Here is a 27462-nt window from a genome sequence, read left to right as displayed (position 1 = left end):
AAGAACTGGTGATATTTCCACACATTGTTTTACCTCTTTGGTCATCATCAGGCCTTTCAGCTCCCACTTTCTTTTGAATCATCATTTCTACTCTTAAAAAAAAAAAAAAAGTGTAAAAAACAAAGCATAAAGGAGAATATCTGAAGGCGAGCCTCATCTAATTTTTATAATCAGACCTTACAACTCCTTAAAGAGATGGTTTAAATCTGCGCTTTATCTATCTGTCTCACATGCAGTCCAAAGTGTCTGTTTTTTAGCGTCCCTCAGGACACAGAATCTGGACAATTTCTCTTACCAGTCTCCTACCATGATAAGCCTCCTCTTATTTCCCTTTTATCCCTTTTGGTTTTTGAGCCTTCCAACTTCTCTCCTCCCATATTAACTCCATCATTTTCCTTCCTGACAAAGATGTCCCCAGCCTCATTCTCATAGTTCATGAAGCCAGAGAACACTGAAATTAGAAGACCTGAATATGCCAAGTTTGGATTTGGGGTCAATTCAGGTTTTCATTTGGATAGATCCAGTCTTGGGTATCAATCGAGCAGGGATTTTTCTCCCGATGGCTATGATTTCTCAAGCAGTCTCAATACACTCCACTGGCAAGTTTGCTCCACTAGAACATGGTAGGGTACCATTTTAATAAAACAATGGAGCAAAGTGATTTAGACTTAATCCTAGCCCACCATTTACTAAAATATGTTGTTTTAGGTGACTTGTTTATCTGCTATGTGATTTAGTTTCTTATCAAGGCGAGAAAATGCCATCTCTCCTATAGCTATTATCCCATAAATGAGAGGACATTTTCAAAGTACTTAACCCAATACCTGTTATTTGTATACTCACAATAACTGTGAACTAACTATTCGTGTACTGTACGGCGAATGAATCACACATGCAAATAAACCAAGGAGCTATCAAGGGGTTGAACCTACTTCATAATTAATACCTAAAGATGAACAAATACATGGGATTATTGCCTTGTTTTGTATTGGTGTTTTAAAAGAGAGAGAAATGTGGGGCGCCTGGGTGGCTCAGTGGGTTAAAGCCTCTGCCTTTGGCTCAGGTCATGATCCCAGGACCCTGGGATCGAGCCCCACATCGGAGCAGAGAGCCCAGAGAGCCCGCTTCCTCCTCTCTCTGACTGCCTCCCTGCCTACTTGTGATCTCTCTCTCTGTCAAATAAATAAATAAAATCTTTTAAAAAAAGAGAGAAATGTCACGAATGGGAGAGGAGCAACAGGAAGAGGTTTCAAATCCTCGCCTAGATCTTCTTCCTGGCAAATGTTCCTAGGGAGAAGTATTACCGTTAAGAGAATATTACAACAGCATCATGCATATATAAGTACAGTTCTGTTCCTGAAGCCAGCCAGGGGGAGAAGCATCCAGGAAAAGATATTCTTAATATGTCATTTCAAGCCTATATATCAACATCATAGTCATTATTAGCAGGTAGAATTAGGTTGAGGGATCAGCAGCTATCTCTGGCTTGTCTCTACAACTCTTCCTTCTTTCCGTAGTGTGCAAGGGAAGCATGAGTCATAGGATACTTGCCTAGTTCAGACACTTTTCCCAGCAAAACTTATCAAAGGTTTAAATTTTAAAATAATTGCTTTATTTCAAAAATAGTTCTGAAAATATTCTCACGCATGACATGAGGTAGAACATGAGGCTTACAGTGAGGCCAACCAAATGATGAAAAGAAGGTATTCCCAAAACCTGACTTCTTCTACCTATGTTTCTATGTTAAAAGATATTTTGACGAATCCCTATGCAATTCAAATTCCTAGCAATTCCATTCAGGCTTTTAGTTCGATTTTTCTTCTCTTTAGCTAATACTTGAGGTTCGGATAGTGATCTATAACAGAATTGCTTACAAACTGGCTCCAACGATATTATTTTAGTCTTTTGTGTATATGCTTCCTTCTCTTTTTTATTGCTGTCGAAAGTTTTTAATCATTATCACACATGCACTATCACAATATATCTTCTGGATTATATTCTACTCAGTGATTTACAAAGTTATACATAGAGTTCTGCACCAAGTAATATGTGTGTATGGAATAGGTTACCTCTAATAATTGGGTATTTCCATAATGACAAAGATATTTTATCTGGAGAACCCTGTCAGGAGCAGGCAAAGTAATTCAAATTTCATTCAGTATATGTTTTATTTCTTAATAAAATAATGAAGATTAGGTGGATTCAAGAAGGAATAGCAATTAAAAATTGAAATAACTGGATAAGAGTGATTCTTAGTTTCTTCTTTTCAAAAAAATGGAGAAGTTCTGAATTACTTTGCATTTCACAGTAGTTGTTTCATAAGTTTTGATACCTCTTTATCCTACAGAACTTATGACAGCATATGGAATCCAGCTTAAAATCCTGAATTCTGTTTTGCGTACTCCTGATTTTTCATTAATGCTTCTTGGAGAAAACTATAGTAACACCACAATTTTTCCAGTGATTCTACAACTAGGTCTAATATTTTGCGCAACATGTTCTTTCTGCTTGAGAATTCCTTCTTCTTTGCTTCATTTAAAAAAAAAAAAAAAAGAATTCTGGTCAGTGTAAAAGAGGACCTGGTTAGAAATACGCCAGCATTTTTAGATTAATTATTTCTGGTTTCCCTCTAAAAGAGACCTTTAGTATTCTGTCTGCATTCACATTTATTTAGTCATTTGCTTTACAATGGGCTGGCTGTCGCTGACCTGTTTTTACCTCCTTTTAAGAGTTTGTTATCTGCAATTTGAGCAACCAGTTGAAGTAGTTTTTCCAAAAGTTTTTTTTAGCCTTCCTTTTTTGCCAGGGACCACAATGCTGCTCGGTTTGAAGTATAAAGCCATCTATGTAAACCCCCCCCACTTTGAAATCACAAGGAGAGGACTCCTTAGCAAGTGGAGAAGATGACTGCACTAGTAAGAAACTGGGGGGAATCCAGCCCTCCACCCACTAAAGAGTATTTGAATGTTTATCCTATCATCAGTTGTCTGACAGTGATCGAGAGACCTACTCCACATTTCATTTAAATATAATAAAATAAATCAAAGACCTTTGCTTCATTTCGTTTGTTAGATTGCTTCTTTATTTGAAGATTTGGAATAAGTCTGGAATGAAACTTGTAACAATTAGGTGGGTATCTGAAAGTCTAAGCTGGCCTCTTCACGAATTTTCTTTTGAAAAGGCGAAGTGTCGTCCATTAGTAACTTTCAGGAGCTCCCTATTGTAATTCAATGTAGGACGCCTTTACCAGTTTTGTTGCCTAAAATCACAACGGACTAGGCGCTTTAGGGCATACCTATCCGACAAGCCACGTCCGCCAACAAATAACCAAGAGTAAACCAACTACAGCATAACTAGGACGGGAGTCAGCGAGAAAAACCGATTTAACATGTCAAGGAGAATTCAAAGCTATGCTTTTCGAACTTTCCTCGCCATTTCTTCTCAGCCTCCCTTCCCCCGCAGCACAAACCCAGAAGCCACTCAAATTGCCAGCCGTGTCGAGTTTAACTTACTGCAGTGTGATGCAGGCGAGGGCTGGGCGCATCGCATCCCCGAAGCGAGAGCAACCGCTTTTCCGGAGAGGACCTGGGACCAGCCAGCTCTCAGGATCCCTTCCGATTCACACGCTCTCGGCTCGGTAAAGAAGGCTGCCTCGCAGCTCGGCTTCCCCAGAGGAGTGGAGCTTCAAGAACTCCGCTCGCAGCATCTCCTCCCCTCGACTTCCACCCCCTTCCAGCACGCACGGCCCATTCTAACTAGTGTCTGAAAGATGGAAATCGTCTTCCAGTCAACAACACAGGCTGCCTGCAGCCCACCCTTCCCTGACAATTTGCAACTCAAAAACAGCAGCGGAGGCTCAGAGGTGTAGGTTTCCGGAGCCTGAAAGTCATCTTTGGCATCCCCCGTTCTCCCCCTCGCACGCACTCCCGCTTCCCCTCCTCTGCGCGGCCACCTCCAGGCTCCCACTCAGGCTAGGCATCACAAACGGTTATTTTATTATCCATACCAATAAGCATCAGAAGGAAACGGGATTTGTCAGAGATGAAATACCTGTTGTCCATGACCCACGCTCTTCGCTCATCTCTTTGAGTCCTTCATTTCTACCAAGACGCGGTGATATTGGGAATCTGTGCAGTGCGTGTGTGGATGTGTGTGCGTGTGGCGAGGAGGAGGCGATCTGCGCGGCTGCAAGCACCAACCCTGCCTATCTCTAGCTGGCGCTTCCACAGCTGCTGTTGCTACTACTGCCGCTGGAGCTCAGGGAGAAGGAGACAGAGAGACAGGGCTTCACAGCTCTTCAACTGCTGGACCAGTTATAAGAGGAGGGTGGAGACTGTGCAGGTATGAGTGGTTGTGGTTGAGACATTAAGCTTGATTCACTGCAGTTACTACCATTCAGAATATGTTTCCCCTTCCCCAGGAAACTTGATACCTGGTCTCTCCCCACCCTCTGGCTAACTATAGTCCTTGCCCGGTCATGGTTCATCAGCCACTTGCCTAACCCACTTCTAGCAATTCTAAAAGCTGCACACTCTATTCCTGCATTCTAACTTGGTCACCTGGGAGCAGGGGACTGGAGGACGGAGGAGGATAAAATAAGAAGGGATGGGGAAAAGCAGGTGGATATTAAAAGGGATATCGTTTGTATGCATAACCCGTCAGCATACCGATAAAAATGATAATTTTGAGCCATGTGTGTAAAATAATGCATTGGAGTAATAAAAATGTAAGCCACGAAATAATCATGTCCATTTTATAAAATGTATGCAAAACCAGACAGCTATTAAGGAGGGTGTTTATAAGCTGAATGCAGGGTATCTTGATATACACACATCCCTTGTTGGCTCTTGTCTTCCATGCATAGTATCCACTGTGATTTCAATGCATCAGTATTTCTGTCAGCTAGAAATTCCGGTGAAACCTACTGGTTACTGCTGCCTGTGGAGTCTCCCTTTCTCTTCTTATTGGTTGCTCATTCTCTGCCCTGATTTATCTCCAGCTTATTCTCACATTAGGTGAAGCTGAGCTGAATTTAGAACTTAACCAAGTTTTCAAAACCCCTAAAGACAAGAATACTTCCCAATAACTTACTTAATCTTTTATAGCAATAGTTTGTCTTTTTATTCTTGTTCTGTAATAGACTGGATAACCATGAACAACCCCTCCCAACTAGACACACAGGTATGTACACACACATCCGTACACACGCGCAGCACTTAATTGTTGGTACTATTAATCCACTTTGAGCGCTCAGTTGTCTAAGTTAAAAATAAACTTAATTCTTTTTTATTGTAATTGCAATGCACACCATTAATTATTTCTGCTCTGCTCCGAGCAATTTTTGTATTTGCCATATATTTTCCCATTTGTTAGGGTTTGTTTAATCAGGGTTAATTTGGACAGATGTTAATACAAAAGAAGGAAGTGTAACAAATACAACAGAGGACCCAGAGGAGGAAAGGAACCCAAAAGATTTAAGTAATACATTTTTCTCTTGATCTGTTTATATTACAAAATCACTGCTCTTAGATAAACAAAGGCTAGTTAATGTACAAAGCATTTATTAAGTATCCAATAAATATCAATTTACCAAAACCAACCTTACTGCAATTATAACAAAAATATATAAATTAATGTTTGTTTTAAAGTCATACATGAGGGGCGCCTGGGTGGCTCAGTGGGTTAAAGCCTCTGTCTTTAGCTCAGGTCATGATCCCAGGGTCCTGGGATCGAGCCCCACATTGGGCTCTCTGCTCGGAAGGGAGCCTGCTTCCTCCTCTTTGCCTGCCTCTCTGCCTACTTGTAATCTCTGTGGGTCAAATAAATAAATAAAATCTTTAAAAATAAATAAATAAACAAACAAATAAATAAATAAATGCAATGTAAGGAAGTAGGCAAAGACTGTCCACCGTACTTCGAAATAATTTGATACAGAAGGACAAATTTGTCCATAAATGTCCCCATCAGTAGATTTTAGACTTCATGCGTATCTTTGTATAATTAATCAAGCTTAAAAAAAAATAGTGACAGGAGTGCCTGGGTGGCTCAGTTGGTTGAGCAGCTGCCTTCAGCTCAGGTCATGATTCCAGGGTCCTGGGGTCGAGCCCTGCATCGGGCTCCCTGCTTAGAAGAGAGCCTGCTTCTGTCTCTCCCTCTGCCTGCTGCTCTGCTTACTTGTACTCTCTCTCCCCGTCAAATAGGTAAATAAAATCTTTGAAAAAAAAAATAGTGGCAGAAAAATAACCTTGTTCTGTAAATTCCCACTAATCAACTAAATAAAAAATTTACAGGTATATAGAAATAAATAATATCTTAATTCCCAACTGCCTTTCTTTTGTCATCAAAATATGTATTCCCAAACTAAATTCTATAATTTAATTCATATTTGTTCACTGTAGAAAAGCCCAAGGGTGGCAAGGCCTGCAATGGCAGAAGCCAAGTCTGCTTAGTTCACTCACGTGTCTCTAGTGTCCGGCAAAGTACTTAGAATGTGCTATGTGTACAATAGGTAGTTTTCTAATAAATGAGTGGATGAATAAATAAATTAATTTCCAGTGCAAGATATGGGGAAGGTAAGTGAGAAAAAGGATGTTTAAACTCTTCCAGTCTTTACTCTGCTGCTAAGTAACTGTGAAACTTTGGACTCACCTCTTATTGTCTCAAAAGTAACCTTTCACAGACTCTACAAAACTTCGCAATATGTGTTTTCCCAAAACTTTTCCAAAATGATTTTTCTATGTCCTATATGAATTCAATCAACACGAATTCCCTGAAGTCTCATTTCCTGAGAATTTTGCAAATCAGTAACATCAGGACCTATTCATCTTTAAGAAATGTACAGCACCCCCCCTCCAAATTTGACTTCTAAATCCATACTTAGTCTAGTGGGTACTAGATGTTTAAGAAAATAGGTTGTTCACAGGAAACAGCTGGTGTTGGTAGGAGGAAGAGAAGGGGGAACCCTCTTACACTGTTGGTGGGAATGCAAACCGCTATAGCCACTCTGGAAAATAGTATGGAGGTTCCTCAAAAAGTTAAAAATAGAGCTACCCTACAATCCAGCAATCGCAATATAGGTATTTACCCAAAGAATACACAAGAGCTAATTCAAAGGAATACATGTACCCTGATAATCATAGCGCCATTATCAATAATAGCCAAATTACAGAAAAAGTCCAAATGTCCATCAATTGATAAATGGCTAAAGAAGATTTGGAATATATATATATATATATATACATATACACACAAACACACACACACATACACAAACAATGGAATGTTACTCAACCATAAGAAAGAATTAAATCTTGCCATTTGCAGGGATGTGGATAGAGCTAAAGAGTATTATGATAAGTGAAATAAGTCAGAGAAAGGAAATATCGTATGATTTCACTCATATGTGGAATTTAAGAAACAAAACAAATCAACATAGGGGAAGGAAAAGAGAGGAACACCAAGAAACAGACTCTTAACTACAGAGAACAGACTGATGGTTTCTAGAGGGGAGGTAAGCGGCGTGCAGGGTGGGGAATGAGTAAAACAGGTGATGGGAATTAAGGAATGCACTTGTTTTTTGTGGGTTTTTTTTAAAGGTTTTTATTTATTTATTTATTTGACAGAGAGGAAAAGCAAGTAGATGGAGAGGCAGGCAGAGAGAGAGAGAGAGGGAAGCGGGCTCTCCCCGCCGAGCAGAGAGCCCGATGCGGGACTCGATCCCAGGACCCCGAGATCATGACCTGAGCCGAAGGCAGCGGCTCAACCCACTGAGCCACCCAGGCGCCCCAAGGAATGCACTTGTTGTGATGAGTACGGGTGCTGTACAGAAGTGCTGAATCATTAAATTCTACACCTGAAACTAATATTACACTGTATGTTAACTAACAAAAACTTGGGGGAAAAAAGAAAACGTTCCCCAGAAGTTATAGGCTTATCCAAAAATAAAAAAGAAAAAGAAAATAGGAATTGGGTCATTACACATGTATCTGTATGTGTTCCTAAAATGTTAGTCCTGTAATAAGGATTATAAGCAAGATAACCTTTATTAACCTTTTATGAATTTAAGCAAGGCAATTTTTAAAACAAATTCAAGAAAAGCAAAGCTTAACTAGTGACATAGCATACATTACTTAAAGTCAATATAAATTCGTATTTAATAACAGCCTTTTATGTGAACTGGTGCTTAGAAACACCTTGTCATGTTATTTTATTCAACAAACATTTATTGAATATCTATTATGTACAAAGCATTGGAAAGAGAAACATAGTCCAAACACTCTTAGCATGTGCTTCTAAAGGACATATGGTCCCATAAGTAAATGTATTCTTACTTTATAGTGTAAACATTTTTTAACTTTGTTATGTTTGAGAAAAATCAAATAGCTTAATTTATATCAAGTGTGATTAAAATCTTCACAACTTTGACTTTAATGATGAGACAATGACTACCTCCTAAATGGGGTAGATTGTAACATGGTAACTTTTCCAGTGGTTTTCAAACCATAAATAAGTACACGTAGACTGGAAAGTTATGAAAGATCCAGAAAAGGCCCTATATTTATAAAGAATAAAAATTATAAAAAACTGGATTTGAATAGGCTCTTAGACCAAATCTAATCCAGTTTTCACATTCCACAGGACTGGAAATAACATAGCAGGTCATCATGGCTTATTGCCGGGAAGGTCATTTACCAATCTCCTCTAGACTCTCGGGCTAGGAATAGCAATGTTAGACACGCAAGCTCTGGCACAAAAAAAAAGGCAAGTTTTAATTCCTAGGTGTGTCAATGACCAAATATACGACCTTGGAACAACTATCTTTTTACACCTCAATTTTCACATTTATAAAACCAGGATTTTTTTTCAATTTCATTAGAATACAATTTTCAGAACTGGAATATATTTAAAATAGGGGCGCCTGGGTGGCTCTGTAGGTTAAAGCCTCTGCCTTCTGCTCAGGTCATGATCTCAGGGTCCTGGGATCGAGCCCTGCATCGGGCTCTCTGCTCTCTCTCTACCTACTTGTGATCTGTCTGTCAAATAAGTAAATAAAATCTTTATTAAAAAAAAAGAAAAAAGAAAATATACAACGTGATGATCTGACGTGCATATACTATATAAAAAGATTCCCATACCAAGTTGATTAATATATCCATTACCTCACATATTTTATTTTATTTTTTTTGCTGAAACACTTAAGTTCTACCCTCTCAGCAAATTTGAATTATACAATATAGTATTATCAAAACAGTCCCTATGTTATTCATTAGATCCTTCCTTATTCATCCTACAGCTGAAAGTTCGTATCATTTTTCCCTATCCCTAGCCCATGACAACCACCATTCTGATTCTCTATTGGAAATTCAACTTTTTTCTTTTTTTCTTATTCCACATGTAAGTGTAACCATGCAGTATTTGTTTTTCTCTGCCTGTCTAGTTCATTTAACTTGCAAAACACTCCAGTTTCATTCATATTGTTATAGATGGCAAATGGCAGAATTTCCTTCTCTTTTAAGGATAAATAATATTCTGCTATGAGTGTGTGTGTGTGTGTGTGTGTGTGAATAACATCACACTTGTTATGATATTTATTATCAAAAATATGAGAGATAAATGTTGGTGAGGTTGCAGAGAAAAGAAAACCCTTACATACTATTGGTCTGAATGCAAAGTGGTACAGCCACTATAGAAAAACAGTATGAGGTTCCTCAAGAAACTAAAAATAGACCTACCATATGGTCCAATATTCCCACTTCTGCATATATATCCAGAGAAAATGGAATCAGAATCCTGAAGAGGTATCTATACTTTCATTTTCTTTGCAGCATTACTCCCAAAAGCTAAGACAGGGAAACAACCTAAGTGTCTGTCAGTGGATGGATAAATGGATAAAGAAGATATGATACATATTCAGTGAAACAAACCAGAAAGAGAAGTCCATAGTATCACTTATATGTGAAACCTGATATACAAACAAAAAACAAAATCTCATAGAAACTGAGTATAAAAATGATCATACAAGGTTGAAGTCAGGTAAATAGGGAAAGGTTGGAAAAAGAGTACAAACTTTCAACTTTAATGTGAATAAGGTCTAAAGATCTTATGTAAAACATGGGTGACTACGACTGATAATACTACACTGTATAACTGAAATTTGCTGAGAATAAACTTAAATGTCAATAAATAAATAAATGAGTGATGGATGTGTTAATTAAGTAGATGGGAGCATCCTTTCACAATGGATACATATATCAAATCACCATAAGGTGCATTTGAAATATCCTAACATTTTACAAGTCACTTATACCTCAATAAACCTATAAATAGTAATATTTTAAATTAATGTTTTATTTATTTATTTTAGAGAGAGAGAGTAGGGGAGGGGCAGAAAGGGAGGGAGAGAATTCCAAGCAGACTCCCCACTAAGCATGGAGCCCTACATAGAGCTCGATCCCAAGACTCTGAGATTAGGACCCAAGCCAAAATCAAGGGCCAGTTGCTTACTCAACTGAGCCTCCAGGTGCCCCTGTAACTAATAAAATTTTTTAAAAATAAAACTCCTTCATTTGCTATAGTCCTATTGGAATCATGAAAGCAAGACTTGTTGACTCTCAAAGCCAGGTGCTCAGGGGTCCCATTCCTAAGGTGGCAGTCATTCAAGCTGGGGCACCAGTCATGGGTACAAACTCCTCCCAGAGAGATGCTGGCAATTTAGTATTATCCTTAAAGGATGCCAGAGAAAGAAGGCAATGCACTTGTCCATATCTCAAAATGAGGATAATAGCATCCACAACACAGAACAGCTTGGAGAATCAAAAAATTTGGTACAGATAAAGTACACAAAACACTGCCTGGCAGATCTCTGCATGTGTGGGGCCTGGGCATGCTTATACCTACATGTGCACCCACACCCATACACCTCTGCTCCTGACTGCATGTACATGCATACACACACACAAGGATTTTTACCTCTTCCCTTCATTAGAGTCATGATTTCTGAGGTTAATGTTTACCTACTTGACTTCCCAGTTATTGAATTTTTTTAAACTCAATGACATTGGCAGAATCTGCATGATTCCCCTGGGGCCTCCTGGGGTCAGCAAGCGTACTGTGGACCCTAAGACACAGTTTTTTTAAATCAAAGAGCATTCTCCCTCTACTTCAAGAAAGTAACCCATACTGTAAAGAGGTCTGAATGAACAGGGACAAATCACAAGAATTACCGACGAAGCCTTCAATCAAACGTCCTTAAGCACCCACAACACGTGAAGTCCACAGCTACATACTTACTTAAGGAACCATAGAAAATGCAGCAAAACATGATTTAAAGCACAAAATACAAAGCTTGTGACAGAGAAATTGTAGCTTTGAAATGGAACTTTTATGTGGGAAATTAGCAAACTCTAATATAGCCTAGCCATTTATTTGGCTGTCTCCATGATGGATGTGGATTACATTATAATTGATTTAGCAATGGTCACTTGCACAGTGAATTTCAGGACAAATTCCTAAAAATGGCCAGATTTTATATTGCATGACCTCACTCTTATTTAGACCAATGTTTTTTGTTTTAAAAACACAGCCTACACATTCTGCCGTGACTGTTTTCTTTTGCTTTCTCCCCCCCACCCCCAACCCCGGAAGAAGCCAGATAAGCGGATTTAATTAATTTTTCTTCTGGGCCTTCTCTAATCCTAGAATGACATCCCATCAGTCTCTCTAGCATTTGGGAGGCCATTCGTTTGTTTGTCTCTTCACTGGACTTACAAACCAATTTATATTTATATTTGCACAAAGTCCTACAAACAGAAGGTATTCAAAGATTTTTCAATTGTATTGATATGGAATTGTAACAAAAATTATTTTATTTATTTTTTTTAAGATTTTATTTATTTCTTTGACAGAGACAGATCACAAGTAGGCAGAGAGGCAGGCAGAGAGAGAGGAGGAAGCAGGCTCCCTGCTGAGCAGAGAGCCAGATGTGGGACTCAATCCCAGGACCCTGAGATCATGACCTGAGCTGAAGGCAGAGGCTTTAACCCACTGAGCCACCCAGGTGCCCCACAAAAATTATTTTAAATGTCATTTTTTAAAAGAGAAGAGATAGCTTTCATTTATTTAAATATTAAAATATTTAAAACAACAGGCTATAAATTTCAAGCAAATAGGTACTTTAACTTTAAACTATTTAACTGGTAAAATAAAGTTTATCTTGTGGGTACCTGGGTGGCTCCCTTGGTTAAGCGACTGACTTTGGCTCAGATCATGACCTCAGGGTCCAGCAATAAAGTCCGCTGTCAGACTCTCTGCTCAGCAAAGAGTCTGCTTCTCCCTCTCTCTGCTCATGCTCTCTCTCTCTCTCACAGATAAACAAAAAAAATCTTTAAAAAAAAAAAAAAAGGTTTATCTTGTCTACATTTTAGACAAGAACTACCTTAAGATGAGGGCAGGGGTTTTCTTTGTTTTGTTTTCCTTTGGTGGGGGGCTTAAATGTTTTCTATTGTACCTTATATGATTTAACCTTAAAGTAAATTTTTATTAAATTGACTTAGATTTCTATAACTTCTAGAATGCCAAGGAATCTGAAAGGAAAAATCTGTATTAAAATTTGTAAGGAGGAGCACCTGGGTGACTCAGTCTCTTAGGCATCTGCCTTCAGCACAGGTCCTGATCCTGAGGTCCTGGGATAGAGCCTTGTATTGGGCTCTCTGCTCAGTGGGGATTCTGCTTCTCCCTCTGCATCTTCCCTCCACCCCCCACCGCCGCTGTTGATGTGTGCTCTCACTACCTCTCTCTCTCTCTCAAATAAATAAAATCTTTAAAAAAAATTGTAACAGGAATTATAGCTACTTACACTATGCATTAAAAATACATATATAAGGGATTGATTTGGGGCAGATTTAACAGAGCATTTTATTAAAAAGGCAAATGCTGTAGGGCTGTGGAAATTTAATAACAAGATTCATTATCTTAATATTCACTGTAGTGAAATTAACAATCTATGTGGTATATGTCCTTGAAGTTAGTTTGAGAAACTAAGGATGCATTTCTTCAGTTAACGTTTTCAGTCTATACTGGCTGTGGGTAAATATAAATATTCATATAATAAAGTATGTTCATTAAATACAGAAGCATATTCTAAGCCTCAATAAATGTTTCTTAAAAATTGAACTCATATTTTTTGTGGTGGCTTCTTATTGATTTCCCAGAATGAAGAGTATGAAGGAAGAAAAGTTTAATCCTATATGTGACTGTGACCTTGTACAGTCCCCAAACAGGCATATCTATGGAAGCCAATTCATTTTATCCTACAGTCAATAATTTGTCTTCCCATTGTTTATAATAGGTTACAATATCAGATTCTCAAATAACTCAGCAATAAAAGAAGGTCTCCTGAAAGAGGGGGTGTTTTGTACAATGTTGTCTTTTTCTAAACCTTTTTATATGTTTTTCATAGCTTCATCATTCTTACCTAGACCAGTATCATGTATACATTATGTTACTAAGACTGAGCTTTGAAGCTCCTCTTAAGAGTATTATGAAGAGGAACTTCAATAATTTGTAGAAGTAGAAAGAAAATAACTTTCATTGGGGATTCTCTAAATAGTTATAACCATATCCAGCCCAATGTTTAAAACTTAGGTAGTATAAAAATTTATTTTACAAACTGACTTCATTATATGTCAGCTTGCAAATTAAAAATAAACTGCATAATTAAAACAGACAATGACTAAATATATTTTTAAAAAAGCAGTCACTTTTTTTTCTCAGTTGGCATGACCTGAATTCAGAGACCATATTTGCCCTGGATGATTTATCTAAAAATGGCTTTTGAGGTTGAATAGTTCCATGAAACACTGAAATAAGCACTTTTACATCAATAGGAATTGACGTCAAAACTGTTAGGCAAAAATTGCCACCCATGGTGATAATCCTGGGAAACTGTGATGTCATGATACTTTATACAATCAAAATATATATTATTTAAAAAGCAGAAAAACTAATATATATAGTAAACAATTTTTTCTTAGAAAGACTTAATCTGAAATACAAAAAAAAAATAAAAACACCAACAGAAAACTTAGAAGAACATATTTTATGTTAACTTTGTTTCCTTTTTCTGTCCACCAAAATATGTTCACTTTCAGTAAGAGCAAATACTTTTATGCTAGCCACAAATCTAAGAGCATATACTAAACAATGGCACCGCATTTAATTTTCACAACTATCTTATGATGCAGATACTCTTGTCATTTCCAATTTTTAGATGAAGAAACAGAAGTACAAAGAAATTTATCCAAGGACCAAAAAACTCTGGCTATCAGCAAAGGCACTGGATCTTCATAAACTGATTCTAGACCTCATATTCCTAACAGCTCCACTATAATGTATCTCTACTCTTAATAGGTAAATATCATTTAAGATCTGAAATTAGAATGCTTAAGGCAATAGAACAGATAATTGCTTAATTTATGTTTAATCAGTACTGATGTACCTAACACTTGAAATGTCAATAATTTATATTAACTTTAAATTATGTGGAGATAGAATTCTTGACAATATAATATCCTCATTAACTGTGAATTCAAGATTCCTTACCTTTTTTCATGTTATAATCTATTTCAAGCATTTACATATTTATTATAACTAATAGTTTGTATCAGATATACATCATGCCAATGTAAAGAATAACTAATAGAGCTATTAATTTATGCATTTTATTTTTTTTTTATTTTTTTTATTTTTATTTTTTTTTTTTTTTAGATTTTATTTATTTATCAGAGAGAGAGAGGGGAGAGAGCGAGCACAGGCAGACAGAATGGCAGGCAGAGGCAGAGGGAGAAGCAGGCTCCCCGCCGAGCAAGGAGCCTGATGTGGGACTTGATCCCAGGACGCTGGGATCATGACCTGAGCCGAAGGCAGCTGCTTAACCAACTGAGCCACCCAGGCGTCCCTGCATTTTATTTTTTAAAAAGACATATTTATTTGACAGAGAGCGCTAGCAAGCCAGTCTGCACAAGCAGGGGAGGGGCAGGCTGAAGCAGAGGAAGAGGGAGAAGCAGGCTTCTTGCTGGTTGGGGAGCCCGATATAGGGCTCGATTCCAGGACCCTGGGATCATGACCTAAGCCAAAGGCAGCTGTTCAATTGACTGAGCCACCCAAGTACCCAATTTATGCATTTAATAACTATGTTAACTTCACAATGTATACATGCATACATGCAGTGAAATATTATATATTACCATAGTTAGTTTTTCTGTGGCTCTCCCTCATTATACCATAAACTCAATGAAGGAAGAACTATATCTTATTTGCCTTTGTAGCTTTAGTTCTTTGAAAAATGTCTGGAATAACAAACATTGCCAAAATTATCACAGCATCAATAACTCTGTTTGTGTAGGGATCTGTCCAAATGCTGAAAATACTTTATAAAGAGTTGATTTTATGTTATGTGAACTTTCCAGACTGGTGTTGAAGAATAAGTGTTTATGGTTTGCTTTCATACAGCTTAGGATAATTATTAATTATACAGTACATTTGTTGTTTATTTGCTTAATATTTTGTCAATATCACTAATTTTTAAGTTCTATGAGGGGCAAGATTCTGCAATGTTTATTTTGCTACTATAGCTCCAACACTTAGCCCAATGTTTGGCAGACAGGCGCTCAAGTTTAATGATCTATTAATTATGCACATCTACATAAAATTAATAAATTCGGGAAGAGTTGGCAAATCTCCTTCTTTTCTTTGTTTCCCTTCAAAATACATATTGACTTTTCCAAGTCTAAACCATCTAGGAAAAATGTGCATATTCACCTGAGGCTCTCATGAGTGCCTTAAGTTATAGAGTAAGCATCTGGATACCATGACCCACAGAAGTCCAACTGTAGAAACGCTATGTTTCATTTAACCTAAAATAGGAGACCAAAGATGTAAAAATAAAAAAGGAAGGCAATTAATTAAATCAATGGGCCACTGTTTTGTTATGCATTTTATGACTCTGTTTCTACATAAACTGGAAATTTCTTAAGACACTAAAACAGTATATAGAAACCAGCAAAAAAAAAAAAAGTTGCCTATGAGGCTAAGATATTTGGACTATGTTCAAAGCCCATCTGAGTTTTGATTGTTTGGGACTTGTTTAAGTTTCTATTTACTCCTACTCAGTGTCCAGTTCCCTATCTTCTTGTAACAAACTGATTTTTCTTTGGATACAATTTTGTTGAAATATAAATAAAAACACCCTATTCCCAAGGCCAAGGGGATCTAAGTTAAGCCAACTAGATGTTCTTCCTAGACATCTGAGGTTCCCAAACTAAGTCAACTACTGGAGTTGACAAATTCCAATAAAAACACTCCCAAATGTTTCTATCCAGATATTCAAACAAATCTGTTTTAACCCTTCTAAGTTTAGTTGTATTGTGGCTTGTTTTAGCCTATGAACCACTTCATATTTGTTGAATGGCATTATCTTGCATCAAGTAGCTAGAGTCACTTTAACGTGCCTGCAGCAAGAAGAGCAACAGCTAGACTCTGAGTTTTCATCAGAGGGATGAATTCATTGGGGGCATGGTTAGGTTGATTCATCTGGTGGTAATGATTATACTGTATCAGAAGTAAAAGAGATAAGCACCAGGAGGATCAAACAAGAGGCTGTTGAAAAGATTACAGAAGAAGCCAGAATTGTTTCATGGAGTTAAAATGAAACATATTTAGTGTTATATAAATTCAGCCACAGAATTCATCATTGCTTCTTACCCTAGTTGCAACTGAGCAAGATAAGTGAATGCCAATGGTAAAGCTAAATATTGAGTGGAAACCTGTCAAGGTGTCTGTTTCATCACAATTGTCTTTCTCATGATTTCAACGGTCACTTAAAGCTCTATTTCTCTTGTTGGCATGCACCACATATATGATTGCCTCACACATATTTACTTCTTCACTACTTATAGACCATCTCTCATATTGCCTTTTACAAGAAACTCTTCTCTATTCCTGCCATGTTGCCTCTCCTTGTTTTAAATAACTGTCCCCTATTTAATTTGTCAAGTGTCATTATTCTAATTTTGAAAAAAAAAAACGAGTATATTTGACACATAATGTTACATTAGTTTCAGGTGTACACCATAGCTATTCCACATCTTTATAAGTTATGCTATGTTCACCACAGGGATAGCTATCATCTGTCAGCATACAACCTTGTTAAATATCATTGACTATATTCCTTATGCTGTATCTTTTATTCCTGTGACTTATGCAGTCCATAACTGGAAGCCTACATCTCTCAACCCATTTCACCATTTTGCTTATCCCCCAACCCCCTTCCCTCTGGCAACCATCAGTATGCTCTCTGTATTTATCCTTTATATGGCCGCATACTATTCCAGTGTATTACTATATCTTTATTCATTCATCTATGGATGGACCCTTAGGTTGCTTCCATATCTTGGCTATTGTAAATAATGCTGTAATAAACATAGGGATGCATATATCTTTTTGAATTAGCATTTTTGGTTTTGGGGGGTGAATGCCTAGTAGTAGACTTACTGGATCTTATGGCAATCCCATTTTTAAGTTTTTCAGAAATCTCTATATTGCTTTCCATATTGGCTTTACCAGTTTACATTCCCATCAACAGTGTATGAGGGTTCCTTTTTCTCTGCATCCTCACCATCACTTGTTATTTCCTATCTTTTTTATTCTAGCCATTCTGACAGTTGAAAGGTATTATCTCATTGTGGTTCTGATTTGCACTTCCCTCATGATTAGTCATGCTGATTATCTTTTCATGTATGTCTTCTTTGGAAAAATGTCTATGCAGGTCCTCTGCCCATTTTTAAATCAGATATATATATATATATATATATATATATATATATAGAGAGAGAGAGAGAGAGAGAGAGAGAGAGCTATTTTAAGTTTTTTATTTTGGATATTAACCCCATACAGGATATATCATTTTCAGATACCTTCTCCCATTCAGTAGGCTGCCTTTTTGTTTTGTTGATTGTTTCCTTCATTATATGAAAACCTGTTATTATTACTCCGTATTTTAAAATATATTCTTTCAGACTTAATGGTTCTCCCAATTTGCTCAACCTTCTCATTCACAGCAGGTGATGTGGTCTTCCACTCCATTAAGAAATATGATGTTATTAAGCATTTTGCTCAGTATCACCCAGCCCATGGTCAGTGAATATTTACCCCACTACATTGTCCTCACAGTCATACTCTTAATCAAGATTTCTTCTCTGATTCCCTATGACCATCCCTTGCTTTGCTTAGCTCACAGCAACCCTTTCTTTCACAGAAGGGCTCTTCTATTCTGGAAAACGTGCCATTTGTCCTCTTATTGACCCTCATAGCACCCACGTACTCAGCAACTGTGCTTTTCACATTGCATATAAAATTCCTATTAGTGTTCCTGTTACTCCTACTAAAACATGTGACTTCTTAAGGTTAGGCATTATATTCATCATAATATCCATTATCCTTTCACAAGAAAATCCTGTTCTATCTGCTAGATAAGGTGGTAGGCACTGTAAATATAAATATGAAAGACATATTTCCCCAAGATCAAGGACTTTAAACTAGGTGAATCCCACAAAGCAATTTGAAGATTACAGATGAAAGTGAAGCTTAACAAGCTTCACTAAGAGAATAGCGAATTCTCTTCGCTAAGAGAATAAAGAAGAACATGAGGTAAATCATGTAAAAATGGGAAGTAAATGACATGGAAGTTTTATTCCCTAGGATGGTCTACACTTGAAAATTTTCAAGAATGACTTGCTGGTCAAAAATAAAAGGTAGTTTTTTGACTTACAGTCTCAACTCTGACCTATAAAGATCTTGGAAATCATCACTGCCATCCTCACATTTAAAAATAATGGTTGAACAAACTGAAAATCAATGACATTTTCAGATCAATCAGAAATATGAAGTCAGGGTGCCTGGGTGGCTCAGTGGGTTAAGCCGCTGCCTTCGGCTCAGGTCATGGTCTCGGGGTCCTAGGATCAAGTCCCACATCGGGCTCTCTGCTCAGCAGGGAGCCTGCTTCCCTCTCTCTCTCTGCCTGCCTCTCTGTCTATTTGTGATCTCTCTCTGTAAAACAAATAAATAAAATTAAAAAAAAAAAAAGAAAAATATGAAGTCACAGGGCAACTGCCACCTAAAAGCTGGGGAGGGATGCATACCCAGTGGAGAATCACAGCTGAGTCCTGCTGAATGGTAGCAGAAGCCACTGGACAAAAAGGTAACTGGTGGTAACAGTTAAATTGAGCCATAGACATTTAGGAACCAGTTTTTGTATGATCATGCATTTCACTGCTTTATGATTAATTTCTGGGTCATACAGTAATTGCCATTTGTACCTCTTCTTTGGTGAAATATCTGTAACGTTTTTTGCGTATTTTTCTAATCAGTTTTTATAATCATTATTGTGGAGTTTTGAGAATTGTTTATATATTCTAGCTACAAAGACTTTCTTGGATTTTAGTAGAATATCACTAAACTCATGTATTACTGTGCAGAGAATTTATAACTTTACTATGTTGAACTGTCAAATTTATGAACATGTATATGTCTGTATTTAGGCCTTTTTAAAATTTATTTCATCAACATTTTTATGTTTCAGCATACATAGCCTTTGCATGTTTTATTAGGTTTATACATAACTATTTTATTTTTCTTTGGAACAGTTAAAGTACTGTGTTTTTATTTTTAGTTTCCATATATTCATTGTTAATATATAAAAACGCAATATTTTTGGTGTTTTGATCTTGCATCCTGCAATCTTGGTAAGCTCACTTATCGTTCTAGGGGATTATTTGGTTAATTGTTTTAATTAAAAAAAAATTAGATTCTTTGGAATTTTCTATGTAGAAATCTTGTTAACTGCAAAAAGGAATAGTTTTAGTATTCCTTTCCAATATTTATTCTTTCACTTCTTTTTCTTGTCTTATTATAGTGGCTTGAAGTTCTGGTATTTTGCTGAGTGAGAGTGGAAACAGCAGACATTATTGACTATTCCTCAAAATTCAATCTTTCACCATGAAGTATAATATCAGCTGTAGGTTTTGTAGATGTTTTTATCAAGTTGAGGAAGTTCCCCTCTATTCCTTGAAGTAAATTTCTTGTAGATGTATTGTTGGATTATGCTTATTTTTAATCCTCTTGGCCAACCTCTGTCTTCTAATGGGTATATTTTAACTATATTTTTGTAAGTACTTATTTATTAAATATGACATTTTATTTTCTGTATTTCATTTGTTTCCTCATTTTTTCCTCTTACTTTCCTGTAAATGACCTGAATTTTTTTTGTAGGATTGCATCTTGACTTACTTAGGTTTTTTTTTTTTTTTTCTTGTTGTTGTTGTTTGTTTTAGTATATGGCTTTGTATGTGTTTCTAAGTGGTTGTTCTAGGTATTACAATATACACATTTAACTTAGCATAGTCTACGGATACTGATGTTTTAACTGCTTCAATTGGATTTTAAAAATCTTCCCTTTAAAATGCTTTACCTTCTTTACCTTTAAAGAGAAACGTTCTCAGTTTTAGGTTTACTGGCAACAGGTTTTCTTAGTTTGCCTTTGAGAATGCCTTTATTTCCCCTCCATTCCTGATATTTATTTACACTGGATACCTACTTCGTGGTTACATTTTCCTTTCACTACTTGAAAATTGTTATGCACTTCCTGCTGGTTCCTATTAATTTCAGATGAGAAATTTGTTGTGATTCAAACTGGTGTTTTTTGATTATTTTCTCTGGTCACTTTAGAGAGGTTTTTTTTTTCCTTTGTTTCTAGTTTTCATAAGCTTAATTATTATGTGTCCTTGCATGGATTTCTTTGACTCTATTGCTTTTGAGTTCATTCACGTTCTTTAGTCGTTAGATTTATGTCTTTAACTAAATTTGGGAAGTTTTCAGCTATTATTTCTTTAAATAGTTTTCTAGTCCCAGTACTCTCTTCTCTGCTTCTGGGATTTAGATGATGTATTTTATTTTATTTTATTTTATTTTTAAAGATTTTATTTATTTATTTGACAGACAGAGATTACAAGTAGGCAGAGAGGCAGGCAGAGTCAGAGGGAGAAGCAGGCTCCCTGCGGAGCAAGGAGCCCGATGTGGGACTCGATCCCAGGACGCTGGGATCATGACCTGAGCCGAAGGCAGCTGCTTATCCAACTGAGCCACCCAGGCGTCCCTAGATGATGTATTTTAAATTTTAAAATAAATATTTTCTGGCTGCCTCAACATCCCCACGAACAGGCTGTAAGCACTTCACCCAGGTGGCTAGCACTAGTGTGATAAAGTTTGTCACTGCCACAAGTTCCCCTTCTTACTCTCCCCTATGACCCAGTGACATTCCAAATGTACCAGTGACATTCCTTCACACATTCTGCTTGTAAACTTTATCCTCGTTCCCAATGAAAGCACTTGTCCATAAGTCTTCCCTCTGTTTCAGCTTGTAACTGTTTGGTTGAACTAGCTCCCTTGGTTCTACCCCCAGGCCCCCTCATGACATGCAGTGACTGTTTCTCTAAGACCTGTAAGTATAATAAACTTTGTTTTCCTATGCCTCTCTTGGGTTTTCTTTTGTGGCCATACTTGAGGGGCCATTTCATGAGAGACTACAAAACATAACTCTTTAGTTATTGGTCCCCAGATTACTTAGGCTATGCTAATTCTGTTGTTGTTTCTGTTTTATAAACTACATTCTCTCTGGTTTTTAGAATGGGTAAATCTTACTGATCTGTCATTAAGTTCAAGGATTCTATCTTCCTGTCACATCTGGTCTACTACTGAAACCATTCCAAATTTTGTTCTGTTTTTGGTGATTATATTTTATTTTTCAGTTCTATAATTGCCATTGGATTATTTGTATAGTTTCTATTTCTTTGATAGAATTAACATTTTATTCTGTTGTTTCAAGAGAACTTATAATTGCTTTCAGGATTTCATTTTTATGATGGCTACTTTAAAATTCTTGTCGGATAACTACACCATCTGATTCATTTTACTGTTGGCATCTACTTTCTTTTCTCATTCAATTTGTGATTTCCCTTGTTCTTATTATAAGTGATCTTCCATTGTGTGTTTGAATGTTTTATTTTTCAAGTCCTATGGCTCCTACACAGTCTGACTTCTTTTTTCCACCTATCAGAATCTTTTTCGTTGTTGTTTTTGGTCCATTAGATTTAGGTTTGGTTTTGTTTTGTTTTTAGTTGCAACTAGGAGGATTTGAGGAGAATAAACCTACTCTATCTTTATGGAATCAAGAATCCCATATTTCTAGATTACTTTTTGGTTTTTTTTGACAAATCTGATTAGTTACTTTTTTATGTCTTGTGCCTCATTTTCATACCTTTAATCCATAATTTTTTTTCTTTAGATACATATATATTTTCAGGATGTATTTATTTATTAGAGAGAGAGAGCAGTAGATGGAAAGAGAATCTTAAGCAGACCCTGCACTGAGCACAAAGCACAATCCCAGGACTCAGTGTCACCACCCTGAGGTCATGACCTGAGTGGAAACTAAGAGTCAGATGCTCAACTGATGGTGCCACTCAGGCACCCCTTCTAAAGTAGATTTAACATAAGTATTTTACATTTTATGTCTGATATAGCCAATTTTAATGTCTCTGTATCTGAACGTGATATAATTTCTTCTGATTCTTGCTGGCCATGCCTCCTCCTCTTTATGTTTTGTAAGTTTTAGAAATCAGCTCATTTTCCCTTAAAATTTACCACAGGAATTCTTTAATACCTTGCTGAATGTGATTCTTTATAGACTATTTGCATTTGTTTCCATCTGCTTGGGAGGGTACTAGAGACCCTTCTAACCCAGGACCATTTGAATATAAATTCTGAGCTTTAGGGTTTTTGTTGTTTTCTGAAGATGAGGATGACATGACATCTGCTTCACTATACACTATTCTTTTTTAAAAATAATTTATTTTTTATTAACGTATAATGTATTATTAGCCCCAGGAGCCATACACTATTCTTATCATTTAAGAAATATGCATGCTGATCTAGAAGGATAAACATTAGGTTTTGTTTTGCTATAAATCATCTCTATAAACTAGAAGTTTTAAGGGCATTAAAAAAAAGAAAAAAAAACCCTTGGGAATTCCTACATAAATCTGGTAGTATTATACACAGAAGTCATTGTTAAGAAATATTAAGATAAAGGTTAACACAACAATAGGATTGTATTTACTTGGAAAAAGTTTACTGTTTCTTGCTTTCTATGAAGAAAAGCAACATCTATCTTTCCTCAAGCTATATTCTGTGTTCAGAGAAAAGAGAACTCAGAAAAATTAAAGAGAAAAGTTTCCCCAAAATTTTAATGAGTTCTACTAAGCAGCAGTAGATTTGCATTTTGTAGCTCCCTCTTCCCTAAATATTTATAGGCAAAACCAACCTCTAAAATCCCTGATTTTAAGACATCAGTTCAGATTTAATTTACACAAAGTACATTGTTGACTAGTTTGTTTGGAGAGCAATATATAATCAATTCTGAGCCAAGCTATAAAAAGGCAAGACTGTTACTATAAATATATCCTTCATAATACTGTGTCTAGATAGTTTCACAAGAGTAACTAATGGAGTAGCCTGGGAATTTGAGAAATATAAATAAATAAAATTTTCTTGCAGAAGACCTTTAAATTTTACAACAAAAATCTATTTTAAATTAGATTTACATATGAATTCAATAAAAACAGATATACTAAAATATATATTAATTCTTTCAGCAAATATTTAGTGAGCAGCTATTACTTACTTGGCGCTGGTAATTCAAAGTAAACATAAGACCTTGAATTCACGGAACCTGCATTCTAGTGGGTGAGTTTACAGAAATTTATTTAGTTGCAGTCATACCAAACTAGAGATTTATCAAATGCATAAAACATTAGCCATATAAATACCGAGTTTTCTTAGTAATACTATAAATATATCAAAATTTTCTCAGAATTTTACTTAAGCCATTAACATCTCAAAATAATAAATAAATGAGTATGTTATTTTTTCTAACAGAATAAAAAAAATCTCTAGATCACACATATTTTTTTCAGATGTTATAGAGTTTCAGTGTTCTTTCAAAGCCGAATATATTTTTTTAAGATTTTACTTATTAATTTGAGGGGAAAGAGTGAGCAAGAGAGAGAAAAAGAGAGAGAGAGAGAGAGCACAAACAGGATGAGGGGCAGAGGCAGAAGCAGGCTCCCCAGTGAGCAGGGCGCCAAACGTGGGACTCAATCCCAGGACCCTATGATCATGACCTGGGCGGAAGGCAGCTGCTTAACTGACTGAGCCACCCAGGTGCCCCAAGGCCAAATATTTTTTAATAGTGAGGTACATGTGATAAATTAACTTCCCTTAGGGCTTCAACTCCCTGCTATCTGTATTCTGTAGTCAACATGCTACTGAAACTGCTCTTAACAGCATCACCAGTGACCTCTCTTCTGTCAAAACCAAAGTACACTATTTTCCCTTTACCTGAATCACTAATAGTCTTCCCAAATGACTGCCATACTTCCAGTTGGGACACATTCTACAAATCCTGTAAACTATAAAATTACGTTTTTAAAAGTACATGTCTGGGGGCACCTGGGTGGCTCAGTGGGTTAAAGCCTCTGCCTTCAGCTCAGGTCATGATCTCAGGTCCTGGGATTGAGCCTCACATCAGACTCTCTGCTCAGCGGGGAGCCTGCTTCCTTCTCTCTCTCTGACTGCCTCTCTGCCTGCTTGTGATCTCTCTCTCTCTGTGAAATAAACAAATAAAATATTTTTAAAAAATTAAAAAAAAAAAATAAATAAAAGTACATGTCTGGTTACATCACCTCCATGGGTAAAATCTTTCAATGCTTTCTATATCAGTTAAGTAAGATACATTCAAGAAATAGAAAACAAGCTTGGCATGTCAAAAATAGATTATTTAATATAGATAACTGGTTACTTGGATATGAAAAGGCTATGGCAAAAATGAGATCTACAGGGGCACCTGGGTGGCTTAGTGGCTTAAGCCTCTGTCTTCGGCTCAGGTCATGATCCCAGGGTCCTGGGATCAAGCCCCACATCAGGCTCTCTGCTCAGTGAGGAGCCTGCTTCCCCCTCTCTCTGTCTCTGCCTGCCTCTCTGCCCACTTGTGATCTGTCTGTCAAATAAATAAGTAAAATCTTAAAAAAAAAGGACTATACTCTAGAATTTTAAAACAAAACAAATATTGTTGTGAAAATTGTATCACTTCACAAGTTCCTTCAGGTCCACAAGTTACTCACATCTGTAGTCCCCAGATGTTAAGTGCTCATCAACTGATGGAATTTTCAAAACCGATACATATAAAAATAGAAAAGCAATCAAGGTCTTATGAATATATGAACTTTAATTTTAGAAGGGCAAAAAGTTTAGCTTTTTCAGAACACAAATTTCTTTTGTTTTTTTTTTTTGCTTGATGCTTTGCTACTTTTTCAATTATGATTAATATTTAATAGACAAAGCTACCTGAAGTAGATTTACCCCAGAAGTTTTTCTATTAGGCTGATGTTTGAAAATTCCAAGGCCTTAATTTACTATTTTTTTACTTTATCAATTACAGCACGTAAGTCAAGAACTGTGAAAGGTTGACTGCCTAACAATGTGACATCCTAACATGTTCCCGTGTGGAATCCATTTCCTGACTCTGTATAAAAAGGATGCACTGTCAGTAGTAAGTTCTCTTCATGACACAGAAAAAAATGATACCCCTTGAATACCCTTTCATTGTTTTACGTCTGCAGATAATCCATATCCTCAGGATGAGTATTTGAATAACCTGTTAGCTCTTCAATAAACAAGGTTTCAGTGAGTGCTTCAACATTAAGAGTAATTTCAAATTCCATCTGATCAACAGAAAAATAATTTATTTTTCTCTTTTGACATTACTAACTTCAAAATTACTACTTTAACAGATTGCTCAAAGGAGAGAAAAATCACTTTTTAAAATTTCAATGACAAATCTTATTTATTTGTATGTCAATATTCTAAATAAGCATGTGTAATAAGAATAAAAATTATGCTATATGTAAAAGCAAACAATTATCCAAGAATCTGCTGGATTGTCAATCCTTTGATTGCAAGAATGCTTGACACACTATAAATCAACAATCTATGATCTTATTGAGTTAAAAATTCATTTTCATTTATTAATTTTTAGTCATTGCCCTAAGATTAAGGTTATTGCTTTCTGAAGAATCTGACTAAGAACTTCTAAGTAAAGAAGTAAGCAGTAAAAAAACATTAAATAATAAGTTTAAGAATAATCAAGAGTGGGGGCACCTGGTTGCTCAGTGGGTTAAAGCCTCTGCCTTCAGTTCAGGTCATGATATCAGGGTCCTGGGATGGAGCCCCACATTGGGCTCTCAGCTCAGCGGGGAGCCTGCTTTCCCCCTCTCTCTGCCTGCCTCTCTGCCAAATAAATAAATAAAATCTTAAAAATAAAAAAAAAAAAATGTGTCTGTTCTGAAGAACAAGCAGCTCCCACCAAGGAGATGTATGGCCACTAAGCAGGGTCGGGCTGGTTAGTACTTGGATGGGAGATGTATGGCCTGGTGTTCCCCCAGATATGCCCTTGTGTGAACCAGTTTCAGCAAGATTGGAGATAAGGATCTGTGCAGAAGCTCCCTGAATTGCCCTAAAGTTACCTTTTAGCTCTTTGTAATACAAAGATCTCCTCATAAGGATGGGTTTTTCTGCCTTTTTTTAAAACATACAATGTACGCACTAGAATGTTGACATGCTAAGCATGTCCCGCTGAACCTGAACCTAAGTGCCTAAGTAACAAAATATGTGTAAGTTCCCCAATGTATCAAGCCTCCTGCCTTTGCCCTACTAGCACACTGAATAAAAGCTTCCTTCACTAAACCCAAAAGGAAACAGTGCTTTGATCACTAAACCCAAAAGGAAACAGTGCTTTGAGAACTATTTCCTTGTCCCCTTACTTTTTGCAACTAATCAAAACAAAACAAAATAAAACACACACACAAAAACTGTTTACTTAAAACAAAAGACTTGGGTTAGTCTATTGGCTGACACACCCCAAGCAATGGATCCTTTGTGCTTGGTGACAGAAAGCCTGCTTCAGTCAGTCCCTTTAATTTGATTTAAAACTCTATGTGGAATATTGAGCTGTACTAGACATCTGCCCAACTTTTTTAATTCAATGATTTTTATCAGTGGCTGAAACAAACAAAAGTAAACCTACATAACTGAATTTCCTTGCAGTCATAATTTTACCTACAGCCTAATGTTACATCTGGAGTCTTGCGGTTCTAAAAGCATGTTATGAATGCTGAGACAGGCTTTAGAGACAATTTGAGTATTATTGGACAAGAAAGCATTCAAGTGCCTGCTTTTTTCTGAGCATATCAACTAACAAATCAGCAATGACCAGGACCTGTCTCATTGTGGGCTTTA

The 27462-nt window shown here is 36.6% G+C and overlaps 1 protein-coding gene across 5 annotated transcripts in view; it reads right to left on the bottom strand.

The window, feature by feature from the left end:
* Positions 1-4297, bottom strand: part of DGKB (diacylglycerol kinase beta) — a 700192-nt gene extending 695895 nt beyond the window's left edge. For 2 of the 5 annotated variants that reach the window (XM_032305332.1, XM_032305334.1), the window contains exon 1: positions 4051-4297. The gene's annotated coding sequence lies outside the window, so the exon portion shown is untranslated. Of the gene's footprint in view, positions 1-3512; positions 3914-4050 lie in introns of those variants that run through there. The other 3 variants (XM_032305329.1, XM_032305331.1, XM_032305330.1) reach the window with 2 other exon arrangements.
* Between the last annotated feature and the right edge of the window lie 23165 nt (positions 4298-27462).

Source organism: Mustela erminea, chromosome 11, assembly GCF_009829155.1.
Source record: "Mustela erminea isolate mMusErm1 chromosome 11, mMusErm1.Pri, whole genome shotgun sequence".
Lineage (NCBI taxonomy): Eukaryota > Metazoa > Chordata > Mammalia > Carnivora > Mustelidae > Mustela > Mustela erminea.
This window is presented reverse-complemented; position numbering and strand designations above follow the sequence as displayed.